General features: G+C 33.8%; 1 pseudogene; it reads right to left on the bottom strand.

The window, feature by feature from the left end:
• Window positions 1-10,601: 10,601 nt before the first annotated feature.
• Window positions 10,602-11,793, bottom strand: LOC144366874 (glyceraldehyde-3-phosphate dehydrogenase pseudogene; annotated as a pseudogene).
• Between the last annotated feature and the right edge of the window lie 8,377 nt (window positions 11,794-20,170).

Genomic DNA, 20,170 nt, shown 5'->3' with positions numbered 1-20,170 from the left:
TTTAAATGATGGTGGAATGAGATAGATATATTACTCTAAGTACATGTATGAAGACACAATTGGTGTATATATACTTTGTATACAACCAGAGATATGAAAAATTGTGCTCTATACGATAATATGAATCATAATGCATTCTGCTGTAATATATAACAAATTAGAATTAAAATTTAAAAAATTAAAATAAAAAAATAGAAATATTTTAGGTTCCATTCAGATTATCTGTGTTCTAAAAATCATTGTAAATATGTGAGTTGTTCATGCATACACATACTTTTTTATTTATTCTAATTTGTCATACATGATGGCAGAATGCAATTCATTTCATGTTATACATATACAGCATAATTTTTCACGACACTTATTGTATACAAAGCATTTTCACACCATTTGTGACATATATATGTATTTAGGGTAATGATGTCTAACTCATTCCGCCATCATTCCCACCCCTTTGCCCTTTCCCTTCCCTCCCCTTTGCCATATTGAAAGTTCCACCCTTCCTCCCATGTTCCAACTCCTATTACCAGTATGAGTCAGCATCCTCATAGCAAAAAAAAAAAAAAAAAAAAAAAAAAAAAAAAAAAAACATTTGGCCTTTGCTTTGGGGGGACTGGATTGTTTCACTTAGTATTATATTCTCTAACTTCATCCATTTACCTGCAAATGCCATTATTTTATTCTCCTTTAATGGTGAGTAATGTTCCATTGTGTATATATACCAAAGTTTCCCTATCTACTCATCTACTGAAGGGAATCTAGGTTGGTTCCATAATTTAGCTATTGTGAATTGTGCTACTATAAATATTAGTATGGCTATGTCCCTGCAGTATGCTGTTTTTAAGTCCTTTGGCTTTAAACCGAGGAGTGGGATAGCTGGGTCAAATGGTGGTTCTATTACAAGTTTTCTAAGGAATCTTCAGATTGGCCTCACTAATTTGCAGTCCCACCAACAATATGTTTCCCCCACATTCTCACCAACACTTATGAACAGACACTTATCAGAAGAGAATATACAGTCAATCAACAAATATATGAAAAAATGTTCAACATATCTAGGATTTAAAGATATGCAAATCAAAACTATGCTAACATTTCATCTCACTCCAGTCAGAATGTCAGCTATCACTACTGTTTTAAATGAGTAATACGTTAACTAAAGTGTAAATGATGGGCATTTAATTCTTCCCTCATATTCTCTCCCTCAGTCTCTTAGTTCTCATCAAAGGCAAATAATGTTACTTTAAAACAAATCCTTTCAGAAATAAACATATAATTTGTTATAAACAACAAAAAAATGACATTAAGGTTGGCCCTAATCCAGTGCAATTGGTATCAATATGATATTTCTGCAAGCTAATGTATCCATGCAGCTCACACCTTGATCTTAGACTTCTAGACTTATAAACAATAAATTTCTGTTGTTTAAGCAACTTATCTTATGGTGCTTTGTTGTGGCAGCCCTAGAAAATCAAAGCAAACATAATTTTTCTCAACCACACTTCTGATAAATGTGCTACTGTGCTTTCTGGGATATAGGCTTTCAGAAATAGTTGGATTGAGTATCTTGTGTTGCAAGATAATTGCAGCCCCAGTATTTTGTTTTAACTTTCTGCAGCCATACTGATCTCCTTCACAAGGGCAATTATTTTTGTCTTTTTATTCACTGATACAATCTAAGTGACCTGAACAGTGTGTTTGGCATATGGCTGGCATTCAATAAAAATTTGTTGCATGAATGATTGAATCCTCTTTTGAGAGTTGAAGGGTCTAACTCTTACTTCCTCCTGAGTAGACTGCTATTCAACCATAGCACAAAAGTGGGACAAGGGAGTACTTATCAGCAGATCCAAAAGATTTCCTCAGCAAATAATTATGGGTTGGTTCCATAAGGAAAAACACTAAAGTGAGCCTGTAAATTCCCATATTAAGGAGGACACCAGAATCATTTCGTGTAGGTTTTGCATGTAATTCTTGGTTATCACTTGCCCCTTAGGTAAAAAGGAAGACTGAAAACTAAATGTCCCAAAGGAAGGAAGGACTAGAAAATTCCTGCAAATGCTTTTGTTTAATCATTTAGAAGATGCCTAAAGACAAACATTTACAAGCTAATCTCTCCAGAATGCATTAAAATGACAGAGTTTACAGAATCTGACAAATCATCAAGAGGTACCTGTAAAATCAACTGTTGTGATTTCATTCCAAGAGAAAAGCATGAGTGCATCCAACTTTGGCACAATTTTTAAGAGGAAAACAGAAAAGCAATCCACACATTTGTTTTCCACAGTTTCAGTTCTGTAACAGAAATGAGGTGGTGAGAGTAGCTTAATTGATCTGCTTTTGTGGTCTGGGAAGGAGCCTTGAAATTAGGATGAAAACCCATAGCTCACAGTTTTGATGGAGACTCTTGTCCAATTCAGGCTCACCTGATGGAAGGAAAATCCATCTCATGTTTCACTCTTTCTCCTTATATTTTCCGATTTGTTGACAATTCCTGATAACCCCGATTGAAATTTCCTTTAGAAAAACTTGTATTAGGACACTATGCTGAATTTGTTCAAATTAACACATTTTTTTTTTGAGAGAGAGAGAGAGAGAGAGAGAGAGAGAGAGAGAGAATTTTAATATTTATTTTTTAGTTTTTGGCAGACACAACATGTTTGTTGGTATGTGGTGCTGAGGATCGAACCCGGGCCACACGCATGCCAGGCGAGCGCGCTACCACTTGAGCCACATCCCCAGCCCAAATTAACACATTTTGCTGGAGACAAAGATTTCTTAAAATATATAAGAGTTGAAAGTAATATTATATTGCTGTTAATGGGATTTTTATGGTCATAATATAAAAAGGGTCTAATTTAGATAAGACATATTTAAATTTTATCTAGTTCTCAATTAAAATAGTATAGTAATGATAATGGTTACAAATTTCCTGGTCCTGATAGGTGTTTCTAGTGCTTTAAAAAAAATTTTTGGAGCAAGAACTCATTTGTGGACAATTAACATCATCAAACTATATAGATGTATATTAACTTGAAAATATATTCAATTTGCATAAAATCTGTAACCAAATTTCTTTCATGTAACAATGCTGAAAAAACTCAAAACTATATCAAAAATAACTTATTGGATATTGACTCTTCAAAAATATAGAAAAATTAGGGCTGAGGATATAGCTTGGTTGATAGAGTGTTTGGTGTGAATGCACAAGGCCCTGGGTTCAGTCCTCAGCAACACACACACACACAGACACACATGCACACACACATTCACACACACACAAATTGAAAGCAAAAATGGAGAATAATTAAAAATGCATGGAATCGTTTTACAATAAATTGGTAAAAACAAGAATAAAAATATTAATGGGGATTGTTACAAGCAGGCATAATATTTGGTTTTAGGTAGATGTGATTTCAAATATTAGCTACATACAATAAATTTGACCATGGTCATATCATTTTACTTTTCTGAACCTCATTTTTTTAATATTGAAAATGAGAATCAATGATGTTTTAATTATAGGGTCTTTATGGATATTAGCAACTGCATAGAGAAATTGGAGACTTAAATACTGACTGTTCAATAAATGGGAATTCTTTGTATTAAAGAATTCACTTTGACTATAATATTAAAAGTCATATTGAAGGCACTGGAGATGTGGCATTACAAATCTAAGAGTGTTTTCAGCTTGAACAAGGTGCTGACAGCTAGATAATGGAGCAAGCCAGAGCAACCACTCTGTGAAAGAATGAAATGATGCAAATATGGTGGTAGGTGAGACCTACATGAGACCTTACCCCTTAGAAGGAAAAGATCTTAGAAATGAAGAAAAACAATGAAATTATAGAGTTTTAACTCTATTTCTAGAACATAAAATATATACACATTGGGGTCGAGTTAGTTGATCATATTAATGGAGAAAATTTGAAAGACAGGACCATGTATCATTGAAAGAGGGAGCTTTAAAGCATATTTTAGAGCCAAAAATAATGAAAGAACTATGGCTTAAGAACAAACACATGACCACTGTGACTTAGGCAGAATAACTAGATAATAGATAATGTCCCCCAAAACTATTTGAGGAATAGTTTGTTGACACAGAAAAAACACAAATAAATTGTACCTAGGTGAGTAAGAAAAAAATAATTCTACTTGAGTCCCATTAGATTCGGACAAGTTTATAAAAACTAGAGAACAGGTATGTTATAGAACACTGATGCCAATAATAAGTGTGAATCTCACTCTCAACCTTCAAGTTACAGTTGACCTCAAATATTAATACATCAGGAAGAATTTTATCAGGACACAATAGTAAATACCTGTATCACAGTGACTTGGGAGGCTGACACAGGAGAATTCCAAATTCCAGGACAATCTTAACTTAGTGAAATCTTCAGCAACTTAGCAATATTCTGCCTTAAAAAATAATAATAAAAAGGACTCAGTGGCAAAGCACCTCTGTGTTCAATATCCAGTACAAAAAAAGGGGGGGTGTTGGATGAGAGTACTTTAATATGAACATATTTTAATTGTCAAATCTTTACTCCTTTTATACTCTATCCCTGGAATTTTCACTATGCTCCTACCAATAAAATTAAGGGACAGAAAATAAACATTTATAGTAGCATTTTGTGAGTGCAGACTCCTTGCTCATTCACCTAATTTCTAATGTGATGGGAATGGTACGTTTTAAAATACCTTTTAAAAAGGTATATTCCAAAACTGAAGTGAGCACCTGGTATGATTTGGGGCTTTCTTAGTCCCTAATTGTCCAAAGGCCAATTACCAGGACTGTATAAGAAGTGGAAGGTCCTTGCAATTTTCCTGTAAGATTTGGAGAAGCTAGGGTGCTCCAGGCTTGGGTACATGTGGCCCAAATCTATTTACAAAATGTGAAATAGAGCAGTAAAATTGTTGACCAAGTATGAAAACACAGGTAAAATAAAGGAGATTCCTACTAATGTCTATCCCAGAAATTTACTTAAAATTCTGAATGTATCACTACCCTCAAAAGCACAAAAAGAACAACAGAATCAACAGATGTATAAGAGGGTTTGTCACAGTTCTTCTATGTAATCAACATTAACTGAACCCTAAATACAAAAAAAGATGAAAAAACATTATTTTACTATTAAAATGAAATGTATTTTTAGATTAATCTGCTTTTTCCCCAAACTTTCAAGATCTACAATTTTTATTTTTCTGACTATAATTTCAGAGTTTTATCAATCTTTTCTCAAAAGAAAATTTTCTCATACCTATATAAATTAGGTACTTTCCTCCTCCTCTTCATCCTCCTTCTCCCCCTCCTCCTCCTCCTCCTCCTTGTTCTTCTTCTTCTTTTTTGATGGGGTCTTGCTATGTTGCTCAAGCTGGCTTCAAACTTTCCATCCTCTGGTCTCAGCTTTCTGGATATTTGGGATTAGAGGTGTATACCATAGTGACCAGCAGAGGTACAAGTTTGAAATATTACTGAACAAATATCTACAACCAGAATTATTATGGATATACAGGGCACAGGACCTAGACAGAAAAGACAAGTGTGGTAATATGTGAATTTACAATAGAAAAACTTTGCAAATAATAACATGATATCACAATTTAAAAAATAGAACAAAGAAACAAATATATGTTTTTATTCTTGCTGGAAAATCCATTATAATGGAAATTAATTTAGGAAATAGCAAATGAGTGGCAGTTAAGTCTCTCTCTAGAAAAGAAGCCAGCCTAGAAATGTGGGTACTACTCACTCATGGACCAATAAAAATTTCTCTCTTCAGAGAGATATAACAAGTCAATCACTTATAAGTTGTACACTATGTATAAAAATTGTATGTGACAAGGTAGATATTAAAAATGACCAGCTATTATTGATGTTAATAATTTAAAATGTTTATAATGTTCTCAACTAATATGTTAAAAAATAAAGGAATGAATTGTGGTAGGTTAAGTGCTTTTGGAAAAGATGAGCGTATTTCCAGGTTTTGATTCTATCTCATTGGGTAGAAAAGGAATTCATTTCTATATTGTTAGCTATACCAAAGGATTTTGGCCAAAACATAATTCAACTGCTTTTTATTTCCAATTTTTACATAATCTTCCTTCATGCTTGGAACTAGGGAAGTGGCTGTGTGGTGGTTCTGCATTATTCATTTTTCCTTTTCATATTTGAAGTTTTCTCAAATATGTTTGGAGGTGCACTATATCCATGGCAACTCTACTGTTCTAGGATATCCCAGGTTTACTTGCAGCTAGAGATAGCTGGGAGACGCATTTTGATTTTTTTAATAGTGAGTACTATGGGGAGACATGCTGTAAGGCACAGGAGACTATAGAATTTCTGGAAAAGGGGTATGAACTGCAAATTTATGCATCCTTTAAAATCTTCCCCTTCCCCTTTTTTCTACCTGTGTGTGTTGGCTAGTCATTATCACCATCTAGAGAATATGAGGCAAATATACTAGAATCAAAAAGTGAGCTAGTGATCTCTTTTCTTCTTTTATGTACACAGGAAAAATTTTATAGGCTTGAAGTATTTATTTCTTTGATGATTTCATAAAATTGACTTATCATATGGATTTTTTCTCCAGCCTTTCCTTTAAATTGCTGATTCATTTTTTAGTAATGATAAGTAAATTCTGGTTTTATATTTTCATTGGAAACACTTTAGAAATTTATATATACCTGGAAAATACCCACTTATTAATTTTTTATTTACTTTCAAGGAAGTATTTCTACTTAATATATATTCAATCTGTATTTCTGTTTTATATTTTCAACATTATTTATCTCAGCAATATCTTCATTTTTATTTTGTCTTAAGGTTTAAAAACATTTATGAATTAAAGTATCAAATTTCATTTCTCCTTGCCTCTCCTCCTCCTCATTTTCTTTCTTCCATCACCTTGTTTTTTCATACTTTTCTATTAAAATAATTTCTGCCAGAATGTATTATTTGTTTTGTTTCTAGTGTTTAATTTGTTGGGTTTTTTTTGTAACTTCTGGTATTCTTCAATTTTTCTTTTGTGTGCAAATTTTACATTTAAAGCTAAAACATGATTTTCATACTTTTTTGACTGGTTATTTTTACTGTTACTGTTTCTTTGCAAACTATGAGATTATTCAAAACATAAGTTTACTATGATAAAAAAAACTAAGAAATACAGAATTCATAGGGAACTAAAGAAACTATCAAATAAACACATGCATTAAACTTATGTTCTTCACAGTAATTCAACAGTAATCAAAATTAAGAACTTGAGTTATGCTATAAACATGCTCATTTTTAATTAAAAATATCAGTGGAAAAATAATTATATGATGTTTGACTATAGGCCAGAATTATATTAAAATTATAAATTATAGAGTACCTATAATTAAATGAAGACAAGTAGAAAATGACCTTTATGTGTAGGACTGACTTCAGGTTAAGTTAATCATCTGTGCAAAGTCCCTGATCCCAAAGAAGGTCATCTTCACAGATATATTACACAATTGAATGATAAATAGATAGTAGAAGAAATCAAGAATGAAATAAAAAAAATTCTTTAAGGTAAATGAGAACACTGATACAACATATCAAAATCTCTGGGACACTATGAAGGAGTATGAAGAGAAAAGTTTATTGCATTGAATGCATTCATTAAAAGAATTAAAAAGTCAACAAATGAATGACTTAACACTACATCTCAAAGCCCATGAAAAAGAGGGAAAAAATCAACATTAAAAGCAGTAGAAGACATGAAATAATTAAAATCAGAGCTGAAATTAATAAAATTGAAACAAAAGAAACAATTGGAAAAAATTGACAAAACAAAAAGTTGGTTCTTTGAAAAAATAAATAAAATAGATAAACCCCTGGCCATGCTAATGAAGACAAAAAGAAAACTCAAATTACCAAAATGCAATATGAAGAAGGAAATATCACAACAGATATGCCTGAAATACAGAAGATAATTAGAAACTATTTTGAAGATTCACATATTCTTTCATTTGCATCCCCCTGGTTTTAATATGTAGTGTTTTATTGACATATTTAAAAATCTATTGAATGATGTTATCATGTTATATTTTATTCAGAATAACTTCTTTATTTGCTAATAATTTGTGAATTCACAGAAAAAGCACCTTTATGGGAATATTGATAAATAATTCCAAATATTATATATGATATCAATGAAATTCTTTATGGAGATTTATAGCATATATTAAATAATTTTCTCACATATACAACACAAAAGTGTAATTTTTTTTTAAAAGTAGCTAGGTAATATGCAAGGTGCTGGTTGTGAGAAGAAAGTATTTATTGCCTGGGTATTCTTGGTTATGTTATTGTTACTTTTTGATTATCATTGTTTTCAGAAAGAAACTTATGTGACAATATTGCTCAGGGTTTTGGAGAAGATTAAATTAGTTCATTTATATAAATTTACTTATTCAGCTATAATTCAGTACACAATTTTTTTAAAAAATTGTTATTTTTAGCTGCACATGACAGTAGAATGTATTTTGACATATCATACATACTTGGAGTGTAACTTCCCATTCTTGCAGTTGGACATGTTGTGGAGTTACGTTGGTTATGTACTCATATATGAACACTGAAAAGTTATGTCTAATTCATTCTACTGTCTTTCTCATTTCCATGTCCCCTCCCTTCCCTTCATTCCCCTTTGTCTTATTCAGTGAACATCTATTATTCCCTAAGCTTACCTATTGAGTACACAAATTTTAATAAAAGAAAATGGCACATTTCAAAAAAATGAAAAGTTTGAGCTTTCAGTAAATACAAGTTTGGTTATGGATACTGAAGTTGTTATCATAGTGAAAAATAGAAAGCTGGAAATGTCTTGCCTTTTAGACAGTATGACACAAAATGTATAGATGGAGACAAAGAATGTTATACAGCTTAGGTCTTCACTAGAGAGGGTAAGAAAAACTTTGAAGGGTCTTAGTTTTCCCCTACTCTAAGCTAACAAGTTAGCTTCTCATATATCCTTCAGGGGCACCAGAAAACATGACACCCAGGTCTGAGATACAGGTCCTTATTACTCATATTACTCACAGTTGGCATCAGGAACTTCATGTTCTCATGTACTGATCTTTTTCCCACTCCCAATTTCATTGGGGACAACTAGGAGCAATTAGTTCATTGTACAAATAGTGACATCAGGTTATAGCTGAGGAAAATCAAGTTCAGGAAACACAATTTATAAGGGACTATGAGAAAACATGTCCAGTATTTATCTGGAGGGAGGCATTGTTTTAATTTTCTGATCAGGAAACAAAAACATGTCTCCTTATCCACAAGGAGATATCCTATTTATATTTCAAGGCTATGTTTTAAATATCCTTAATATAAAGAAAGAATTTGCTAACGTGACTTCAAAATATTTTAAGAAATGCAAGAAGCCCATCTAGAATTGTTTCCCAGAGTATCCAATGCACATGAGTTCATCAATAATAATGATAGTTTATTGAATATATTACATGTGCTTTCTGTGCAAAGCATAAAAACATTATCTGCTCTGTAAAGAATATTTTGGGAACTAAGATTTTGACATTTATTTTCATTTATCAATAACTATGAGAATCTTTTTTATGAGTTAAATGACTGGAGAGTCAAGAAATAATCATGATTCCTGACAAAGGATGACATTTATTTGTAATTTCTAAATGAAATGGCATTCAACATTTCTCTTGCACAACATTTTAGTCTTGAAATAAGATTCCATCATCTATGACATTTCACCTCTCAGAGATGTAATAAAAAAAAACTAAATGAATGTCAGCCACTTATAAAATGTGATGCAAGTACCAGCTAACATGAATTACATATTTTTAAAAAGTTGGTTGATGGCTTAATAAGAACATTTTGATGTTTTTAGTCCTAAGTGATTAATTCATATTAAGGTATAAATCATTGACAAAAGCATTTCCCCAATCACTATGATATTGCTAATTGCCCATTTCAAGGATAGATCCAAGTATTGAATTTCTCTGACATTTTCTTCTAGCAATACAATTGTGGGGGATCTATTTAGCCTTTTTAAAATTTCTTTTTATGTAAAAGAACTTCATTTACACCTTCTTTACATAACAATCCCACTGACTCTCATACTGGCTTCCTTTTTTAAAAATATTCTGTTAGAATCTATGATTATTTATTTTTATTGTACCTGATTTGTGCTTCCAAAAGAAGGAATAAAACCTATATTCCCTGAAGAAAGACTATTTGAGATGCTTCCAGGGTGCAGAACTAGATATGAATTTAAGGTTGATTTTTATGATATAAAAATCCATAAAATACAAATTAAGTTGATAAATAATCAAAACTTTAATGCATCATAGACTTTTATAATAAAGGAAAGTGACTTTTTTTTGGAGGGGGGGTACTAGAGATTAAACTCAGGGGCACTCAACCACTGAACCATATCTCCAATTCTATTTTGTATTTCATTTTTGAGAAGTGTCTTACTGACTTGCTTAGCACCTCACTTTTGCTGAGGCTGGCTTGGAAGTCATAATCCTCCTGCCTCAGCCTTGCTAGCTGCTGGGATTACAGGTGTGTATCACTGCTCCAGGCAAAATGATTCTTTTTTTTTTTTTGGCTGGGTGCAGTGAACTTTATTGATGGTATGTGACAGTAGGGCTTCCTAAGCCCCTCCCCTTCTTGAGGGGATCTAGGATGGAAATTGGGAGGGAGGAAGATTCTCAGTGTGCTGAGGGACTGAGTTAGGGGCAGGGACTCCCCAGCAGCTGAGGGCCTCTCTCTTCCTGTGTACTTGCTGGGGCAGGTGGTCCAGGGACTCTTACTCCTTGGAAGCCATGTGGACCCTGTTGCTGTAGCCAAATTCATTATCATACCAGGAAATGAGCTTAATAAAGTGGTCATTGAGGGCAATGCCGGCCGGCCCCAGTATCAAAAGTGGAAGAGTGGGTATCACTATTAAAGTCACAGGAGACAACCTGGTCCTCTATGTAGCCCAGGATGCCCTTGAGGGGCCCCTCTGATGCCTGCTTCACCACCTTCTTGATGTCATCTTATTTGGCAGCTTTCAGGGGGCCGCAGTTCAGATCCACAACTGACACATTGGGAGTGAGCACACGGAAAGCCATGCCAGTGAGCTTCCCATTCAGTTCAGGGATGACCTTGCCCACAGCCTTGGCAGCACCAGTGGATGCAGGGATGATATGCTGGCAAGCCCCACGGCCATCACACCACAGTTTCCCAGAGGGGCCATCCACAGTCTTCTGAGTAGCAGTGATGGCATGGACTGTGGTCATGAGTCCTTCCACAATGCCAAAGTTGTCATGGATGACCTTGGCCAGCGGGGCTAAGCCGTTGGTGGTACAGGAGGTATTGCTCACAATCTTGAGGGAGCTGTCATACTTCTCATGGTTCACACCCATCACAAACATGGGGGCATCTGCAGAAGGGATAGAGATGATGACCCTTTCGGCACCACCCTTCAAATGAGCCCCAGCTTTCTCCATGGTAGTGAAGACACCAGTGGACTCCACAACATAGTCAGCACCAGCATCACCCCATTTGGATCTTGCTCCTGGAAGATGGAGATGAACTTTCCATTGATAACAAGCTTCCCGTTCTCAGCCTTGACTGTGCCATGGAATTTACCATGGGTAGAATCGTACTGGAACATGTAGACCATGTAGCTGAGGTCAATAAAGGGGTCATTGGTAGCGAAATATCCATTTTGCCAGAGTTGAAAGCAGCCCTGGTGACCAGGTGCCCAATAAGACATATCCATTCATTCAGACCTTCACCATCATATCTCAGAGATGCAGCTGGCACTGCACGAGACAGGAAGAGGTGGCTTCCTGTCAAACCAGGAGGAGCAGAGAGCCCAAAATGATTCATTTTTTGATGAACAGTTCTGATGTGGTATGGTTTGTATATGGAGTGTTCCTCAAAAGCTTCTGTGTAAATGATTAGATGATAAGAGATGGAACCTAATCAGTTCATCATCCTTTGAATGGACTAACTGGGTGGTAACTGTAGGCAGGTGGGGCAAGGCTGGAGGAGGTAGGTCGAGGAGGCATTTCCTGGAAGAGTTCATCTTCTCTATAGACTTTTTCCCTTTCTTTCCCTGCCTCCCAGTTACCATGAGCTGAGTAGACTACCTCAGTTTCATCCTTCCACCATGGTGTTCCATCTCATCACTGGCTCAGAGCATGAAACCATCCCACCATTCACTGAGTCTCTGAATCCATGAACCAAAATAAACCTTTTCTCTTACATGTTGTTATTCTTGGATATTTCAGTCAGAGTTGAAAAGCTGACTCACACATGATGTGTTCCATGGTACATATGTCACCCAAGATTTAAATCTACGGTTTTGGTTACAATACTGGTAGCTGAAAACTTTGAAGGATGTATCATGGGAAGAATCTGAATCTAGATTTATATAATGTCACATAGTCTCATTTTTGTGCCAATTTGTAGTAATGTTTTTGATTAGATATATATGTTAAATTTTATAAATATGCTATCACATTCATGGACACATTTAGCTGAAAAAAAATAGTATGATCTAATGTGTTCAAAAGCATAGCATATCAAATTAAAACTTATATATCATAATTGAAAACACCATGTGCTGGTGAGTAAAATGATAATACTTGGTTGCAAACTCCAGAAAATAATATTTTCATGTTTTACATATTCCATTTTTCTTGAAAAAATGAAAATGTGTAATATATTAGGGTTTCATCTATTTTGTTGCAAATGACAGATTCTATTCTTCTTTATAGCTTAATAATACTCTTTTGTATATATTTACCATAATTTCTATATCAATTCATCTGTCAATGGAACTGGGCTAATTTTGTATTTTAGCTATTTTGAATCTTCACACAGATAAACACAGGACATTATGTGAAATAATCAAGACACAGAATGATAAGGACCTCATGGGCTCTCACATGTGGTTACAAAAAATGTCAACCTGAAAGTACAATAGTGATTACTAGGGACTAAGAAGGATGCCAGAGGTTGATAGAGGGCCAATGTGGAAAAAGGTAGCTGGATATAATCAGTGCATGCTGTATGTATGGAAATATCAATCTGAATCACTTTGATAAGTGATATTGTACCAATTGTTGTGTCCCCAAATCTGGCTCCTTTTTCCCCTTTTGCAAATTCAGGAACCAATAACAAAATCAACAACTAAGCAGTGAAAAGGGCATTTATTCTTGTCCAAGAATAGAAGTGGAAAATAAACTCATAAATTAATTTCCCTTCTCTTGCAGGCAGGCAGGTTATAGATATAAGATAAAAAATTTTAAAAAAATGAAAGGAAGGAAAGGATGGGCTGTGAGGGGTGGGTTTTCATGTATTTCATTATTATGAGGCTGGCGGCTGCCTGGCCATCACTCTAAAGCCCATCTTAGATCCAACCAGTTTGAGTCAGCCTTCCTGAAGAGCAACTTGGCCTTCAGACCTCCTGTCCTCAGAGACAGCAAGATTGGAGGAGGCCACCCAGGCATCACAAGACCAGTAACATACTGATACTTTGATATCAGTTAAAAAATAATTTGAAAACTACAAATTAAGTGTTTTTTAAACTATTTAAAATCAGGAGGAAGGGGAAAAAAGACTAAACTTAGCAAATTAGCCTCTGGAGAAAAATGAGGAAGTTTTGTGGAAGTTATTTTAAATTAAAATTAAGGCTATTGTAGTGGTGAGATCTTTAAACAAAGGTGGAGTAGACAGATTTGGAAGTCACCATCATGGGGACTATTTCACCTATGCTCAGTAAGTGCTCAGTAACCCCTCCTGTTTTTTTTTGTTTGTTTGTTTTGTTTTTGTTTTTTTGCCAGAAACAGGCAGTGGAAATGCTTTCTCATCAATGAATTTTCTCTAATTCCATGGCTATTAATGTGTAGAATTTGTATTTCTTACTTATTGTCTTTATTTTGAAAGGAAGCTTATAAGGCAATAGTTTCCAAACAAATCTGGTAATAACATGATATTAACAGAAGAAATATGACCCTATAAAAGACTTCTGTATTAACTCACTTTTAGCACATGGGTTACTATTCCTGAATGATCCTAAGATTGCATTTAAATAATCAAGTTTTGATCATGTTTTATTTTAAAAACTACCAAGAGAAAATTACACTCTGGAGAATAAACATTTTAATGAGTTTCATATTTTAGTAGATAATATTTTTTACTACTAATGGTCTTAGAAGCATCTCCAATTTTAAGTATAAGCAAAGAATCATATTGTGCCTCTGGAGTGTCTAGGTGTGCCCTCAAAAAGTGATGCCTCCTTATCAACTCTGGTGGCATAAATTCCTCCACTTCATACAAAGGCTAAATTCTTGCATGTTTGTAGTCTTTGGTTTTCCTCATGTACAGCTCCTGACCTCATGAAGATCTTAGGGCAGTTCCACATTTTCCCTGTTTTCCGTGGATCTTCTTGGTGTTTACCATGAGGTAGGCAAAGAACACAAAGAAAAAGAGGAAGAAGAAAATTCTGCATAGCATTTGCTTTACCACATGGATGGATACATCAAAAATATCTTTGTTTTAATTGTATCTATCACTACATAACAAATTTTCACACAATTTTATAACCTAAGACAATGATCATTTATTATCTCACATTTTCTGAGGTTCAGAAACCCAGGCATCATCTACCTGTTTTCTGCCACCTCAAGATGTTTTATAATTTGTAGTTATGCTCTTGGCAGAGTATGTGGGTATATGAACATATCTGCAAGCTCAACCAAAGGGAGGTTTTCTTTTTCTAAACTCAGTGTTAAAGTTGTTGGCTGTATTCAATTTCCTGCTAGCTCTTCATTTACACAGTACTGTTGTGATACATGACAACATGACATTTGAATTCCACTATCATCCCACTACATGACATGACAACTGGCTTCTCTGAGGTCAACTAATTCAAGAGAGAGAGAGAGAGAGAGAGAGAGAAACTATACATGCTACATGCACACAAAAGAAAACAAGCAAGAAAAAAAAATCAGATCCTTTTGTAACTCAATCTCGGAAGTAAAATGGCATCTTTTCTGCTATGCTATATTCGTAATTATGTCACTTCTATTGCATTTTCTTGGTTAAAAGTGAGAAAATAAGTCCAGCCCATATTTGAGGGTGGTGATACTACACATGGTTAAGAAAATTAAGAAATTGACAGTTGTGTTAGCTGCCCCAAAGTGCTTTCCATAATGTTCTTCTTCTTTTCTGGATTCCTATAGGTACTCAATATGTCTTTGTGTATATAAATACACAGCCATCCATGGAAGTAAGTTTTAAATTTCTTGCTAACTCTTCATTTACACAGTACTGTTGTGATACATGACAACATGACATTTGAATTCCAATATCATCCCAATTGGGAATCAGCATTGGTATCTTCTTCTTCCAGGAGACCATGACCTTGCCACATTACTGGAGTTCACCCAAGCCAGTGGGCTCTAAAACCTCCTCTTAAAGATGCCCTATATTGTCATTCTTTTGCATTATTTGACAAAAAGTAAAAATAAGCATTGAAAATAAAAAGATTGATTTTTAATGTTGATAAAGTTATATATTATAATCAACTGAACTATATTCAGGAATATTTATTTCTACAATATACAAATCTACTTATGCCCAAGTTTCCTTATTAAGTCTATGACTTATATTAGAGAAATGGGGGCATTTAGCATATATCTGTGGAAGATAGTTCTCCTATATTTTCCTTTTCCCTTCAGTTCTCATTTTCACTTTGGTTCCTTATTTTAACACCCTAATATCTTTGTACCTTGCACTTGCTTCTCTCTTATTTCTGCTAACTCTACATTGGATTGATATATATTTTATATTAAAACCCTTCTTCTCTATTTGCTGCCAGTTACTTATTGTTGAAATACAATGTTCTATTATCTGAATGTTTGAATTCGTGTAATTTTGCTATTGATTTTAATTTGCATTATTTATTCTTCTTGGAACTTAGTAGGTACAATACTGCCAAATGTTTAATAATATTATTAATATGTGGAAATATTTTTTAGTTTGAAAATATGTGCATGTCATGTTTATCTTGAACCTCTCACATTTGATAATTGTACTATATTGCCACTATATTTTTACCATTTTATAATTAACTAAATTTAGAAAGTTACATGATTCGCCTGTACTGTACAACCCTTTAGTCAAAATCAATACATAAATCAAGATTTTGTTTACTTCTTATCTTAAAGTCTATGTAATTAAATATTATGTAGAATACGATTATATTAAGGAAGATTATGTATTTTTCTGTTTTACTTACAAAATACTTTTATTTATTTTTTAATAAATCAGGCATATTTGTGAAGAATCTTGTTTCAGAGAATTTGGTTGAAATAGAGGGTCCAAAATGATATGTTCTTTGCTTATTCTTTACCAACTAATGTTTTATAGTCTGTATTACCAAATGCAATGAACATGTTGCTTTTGGATATGTTGCTGATTTTTGGAACGCTGAATCAGCTAAGTATTTGTGACACTTTCTTGTTACACACTGTGCTAGGAACCTTAGTGTAATGTCCAACTAATGATAGTGCTGAAAAGAGTGAAAACTGAGTCCCAGGATAAACACTGGGTAAAGCACTGATGTGATGAGAAATAGACAATTTAAATTGTGGTAATTAGTTTAATAAAATGGGTATTGGAATGTGGTATATAAGCAGTAAGTGATTTTTCTTTAACAAATTTCGTAAACAGGACTTATATTTTGGATGTAGAGAGATAATCCAGACTTATTTTATTCAACAACATAAAAAAAGAAAGAAAAGAATGTGCATCATCACTTTCTTTTAATGCTTTCATTCCTGAAGCTTCTTCTCATATACAAAATGGTACAAAATAGCAATGCCAAATCTTCAACATCACTAATTGTATTTTTGAGTACATTATATTAAAGGGGTTGTAGAACCTTGAAGATAAAGATAAAAGTGACCCATTTATTATGCAATATCTTTCCTTTCTATCTCTCTTTCCTTTTCTGTTATTATTTTAAATAATAAAATATTGCAACTAGTCAGTTTCTAAGAAAAACTATAAAAACACTGTTTACCCAAGTTTATTTCTTAAAGGAGTGAGAAAAAAAAATCTTACTTTTCTTGAGTACTCACTCTGCCAGGAATCTACATGTGTCTTCTTATTGTATTTTGACAATGACTTTTCCGAACAGACATTATACAAATTTAAAAACAAAAGTGTGTTTAAATAATTTATTTATGAGAAAGATAATGTGTAGTGGATCTAGGAATTCAATATGTTCCCCTAAAGCTTCCTTATGGTTTGGAGGAAAATATCAAAGGATTAAACAAAGAGTAGTTGTGGTAGCCTTAGAGAGATGCCTGTGGCATCAGTTTTGTGTGAAGTAAGGTTGTCTGCTTTTTTTCGCTAGTGATAAATTTATATTTGAATGACACATTCATCCATAAACAAGGCCAGAAAATAATCTTTGTTGTAAAACATTAATAAAAATGCTAATACTGGAAAGTTGAGAATAAACTGGAAGCTAATGCTGCTATTTACAGTCTTAAATCAGCTATGTGTGACTGATTTGGTCAAATAAAATAATACAAACAACAAGAAAATGTTCATATATTATTTACATTTTGATAACACTCTTCACACCTTTATTCCCCCATTTTAAAGATGTGGATCTAGGAATTCAATATATTCCCCTATAGCTTCTTTATTGTTTGGAGCAAAATATCAAAGGATTAAACACAGAGTAGTTGTCTTAGTCTCAATGACTTCCTTCTCTTGTACATAATGTGCTTCTCTTACTCTTCCAGAGAAACTTTTACCCATGTACCAAGTTCTAGTTCTCAACTCTAGAAATTTCATCCTCTGCTGGAGAGGATTTTCCTTGTCTAAAGTAGTTCTTTACCCCACTCACCACAGAATACTCTCAACTGTCACTTAATCCATAAACCACTATCTCCTCATTCAACTCCCTTCTCTCAATTTTTGAATCTATATTCAGGCTTGTCAATTTCTCAGTTTTTATGAAAGCTTTTATTCTTGATTTTAGACCAATCAACCTCTGCTATATATGCCATCTTCTCTACTCCCTCACATATTACTCCTCATTTCCTTGAATCCTACCATTATTCTGTTTCTCTTTTACCTTTTTAAAAAATGAGCCAGAATAAAACCTTTCTTATCCCATTGGCTCTATGATTAAACTCTCTGTTCTCTCTTTTTGGGTCAATTTCTTTAAAAGGGAGGTGTTTGGATCAGCTTGTTTGTTACTGTGACCAAAAGACCTGACAAGAAGAACTTTAGAGGAGAAAAACTTTATTTGGTACTCACAGTTTCAGAGTGCTCAGCCCGTAGATGGCCAACTCCTTTGATCTGAGACTGGAGTGAGGCAGAATGTCATGGCAGAAGATGTCACAGAGGAAAGTAGCTCAGGACCTGGCCATCTGGAAGTAGAGGGGGAAAGCTGCTCTTCTTATGGATAAAACATAAACCTCAAAGGCAAGCCCACACTGACCCACTTCTTCCAGCCACACCCTACCTCCCTAGAGTTACCACCCAGTTTCATCCTATCAGGAGATTAATGCACAGATTGGGTTAAGGATCTCATAATCTAATCATTTTACCTCTAAACATTCTTGCATTGTCTCAAACATGAGCTTCTGGGGGACACCTCATATCTAAATCAATAACAGGTAACATGAAGTTTTGTTCATAGCAGGCAAGAAAAATAGTGAACTTAAATAAAGTATTAGATATAGTTATAAAATTAACCACTAAAATTCTGGCATTTGCTGGTATATGGATGGAACTGGAGAACATTATCATGCTAAATGAAATAAGCCAGGTTAGAAGAGTCAAGAGTTAAATATTTTCTCTCATATGCAGAAGCCAGACATAAATAAGGAATGAAAAAAGGATGATCTCAAGAAAATATAAGACAGAATCATGAAGTAGAGATAGAGGACCAATGTGGAAGCAGAAAGATGGGAATAAGAAAGAACCACAGTATAAATGGTACACAAATTATGCTACGTATGCATGTATGAATATATCACACTTTTATGCATAGCCATAATGCAGTGATTAAAAATAATAAATAAATAGAAGGAAGGCCAGTAGAACAGAGGAAATGGCCCAGGGGGAGGGAGCTTCAGAAGTGGAGTACTGGGGATCAAAATGAAGAAAAATAGTTAAATTAATTCATGAATATCTCAAAATGAACTCCACAGTTATGTATAAGTATAATGCACTGACATAAAACATAAAAGCAAGTCACAAAGTAAAATGTAAAAAAAAACATAATGCACATAAAGCAAAAGAACAAAAATGAAACATTGTAATATCAATAAATGTAAATGGGTTCAATGCACCTATCATTCTACTCCATTCCTGTTGTTGTAACATAATACTACAGTATAGATAATTTACAAGTAAAATAAAGTTGTTTCTCACAGTTCTAGAAGCTGGAAAGTTCAAAATCAAGGTGACAGCAGTTTCATGTGTGATGGAGTTCTGCCCACTTTTACTAGAGGGCACCATCAGGGTGTTCTCACATGGCTAAAGTCAAAAGGACAAAGGGCCCAGCCAGTTCCTTCCAACCCAGTTACAAGACCACAAGCCCTATTGAATGATTCATCTCCTAATACTGTCACTTTGGAGTTAATATTCCAACACATGAATACCGAAGGACACATTTAGACCATAAATCCCAACTAAGTTGAAGTTCAAATTGAATATCAACTCAAATCTGAAATCATTCTAAATTTACTACCACAACTGAATTCTAAAAATCTGAAAATAAAAGCATGATAGATTAGTTACTGGAAAACCATAGGGTTTTTTTTTTTTTAAGTAGTAACGATTTTCATATCAACAAAGTGTGTTCAAAACATAAAGGATTACAAAAGAAAAAGAATACTAATGACACTTATTTTTCAGCTATATCCAACATTAAACTTCTAAAAGAAGAATAAGGGAGCTCCCTGAGCAATGTTTTAGAAAGAATTTCAAGGTACAATTTCAGGTGAAAAACATGTTGAAAATCACTACTCATAGTAGACCATCTTTTCTAACATTAGCAAATTAACCATCATATTCTTATTGTAATATGGTTAAAGAGTTTTTTATTGATTTTAGATTTATAATTTATTATTTTTG

This window comes from Ictidomys tridecemlineatus, chromosome 1, assembly GCF_052094955.1.
Source record: "Ictidomys tridecemlineatus isolate mIctTri1 chromosome 1, mIctTri1.hap1, whole genome shotgun sequence".
NCBI classification, from domain to species: domain Eukaryota; kingdom Metazoa; phylum Chordata; class Mammalia; order Rodentia; family Sciuridae; genus Ictidomys; species Ictidomys tridecemlineatus.
This window is presented reverse-complemented; position numbering and strand designations above follow the sequence as displayed.